This window comes from Myotis davidii, unplaced genomic scaffold (genome assembly GCF_000327345.1).
Source record: "Myotis davidii unplaced genomic scaffold, ASM32734v1 scaffold44, whole genome shotgun sequence".
NCBI lineage: Eukaryota > Metazoa > Chordata > Mammalia > Chiroptera > Vespertilionidae > Myotis > Myotis davidii.
Window position 1 is genome coordinate 9,570,005 of NW_006299705.1, and position 1,256 is coordinate 9,571,260.

A 1,256-nucleotide genomic window follows, 5' to 3' on the forward strand; every position below is an offset into this window, starting at 1 on the left:
AACTCCCCTATAAAGCTCTCTGGACCAGGGCTTTTGTTTGCTGGAAGATTTTTATCACTGCTTCCATTTCTTTGGTAGTTATTGTCCTATTCAGGTTTTTTTTTTATTCTTCTTGATTGAGTTTTGGGAGCTTGTATTTTTCTAAGAATATGTCCATTTCATCTAGGTTGTCCATTTTTTTGGAATAAAGTTGTTCATAGTATTTTTTCATAATTGTTTGTATTTCCATGGGATCGGTTGTTACTTCACCTCTTTCATTTCTGATTTTGTTTATTTGGGTCTTCTCTCTTTGTTTCTTGGTGAGCCTGGCTAGAGGTTTATCAATATTGTTTATCCTTTCAAAAAACGGTTTTGTTGATCTTTTGTATTTTTTTTAACTCTATGCCATATACTTCTGCTCTGATCTTTATTATCTCCTTCCTTCTGCTCACTCTGGGCTTTTCTTGTTGTTCTCTTTCTAACTCTTTGAGTTGTAGGGTTAGATAATTTATTACTATTTTTGTTTTGTTTTTTTGAGGTAGGCCTGTAGAGCTATGAACTTCCCTCTCAAGACTGCTTTCACTGTGTACCACACATTTTGGATTGTTATCTTTTTATTGTCATTTGTTGCCATGATGCTTTTTATTCTTTTTTGATCTCTTTGGTAACCCAATCATATGATTTAGCCTCCAGATGTGTGATTTTTTTTTGTTTTTATTATAGTTCATTTCTAATTTTATGCCATTGTGATCTGAGAAAATGCTTGATATGAGTTCTATCTTCTTGAATTTAAAAAGTCTTTGCCTTTGTCCCAAGATGTGCTCTACCTTTGAAAATGACCCATGTGCACTTGAGAAGAATGTATATTCTGTGGCTTTGGGGTGAAATGTTCTGAAGATGTCAATTAATTCCATCTGATCTAGTGAGTCATTTCGGATTGATGTTTCTTTGCTGAGTTTCTGTTTAGAGGATTTGTCCAGTGATGATAATGGGGTGTTAGGGTCCCCTACTATGATTGTATTGCTGTCAATTTCTCCCTTGATCTCCTCCAGAAGATTTCTTACGTATTTGGGTGCTCCTATATTGGGTGCATATATATTTACCAGAGTTATTTCTTCTTGTTGGACTGCTCCCTTTAGTATTATGAAGTGGCCTTCTTGATCTCTTTTTATGTCCTTCACTTTGAGATCTAATTTGTCAGATATAAGTATTGCTACCCCAGCTTTTTTTTCATTTCCTTTTGCCTGAAAAACCTTTTTCCATCCCTTCACCATTGG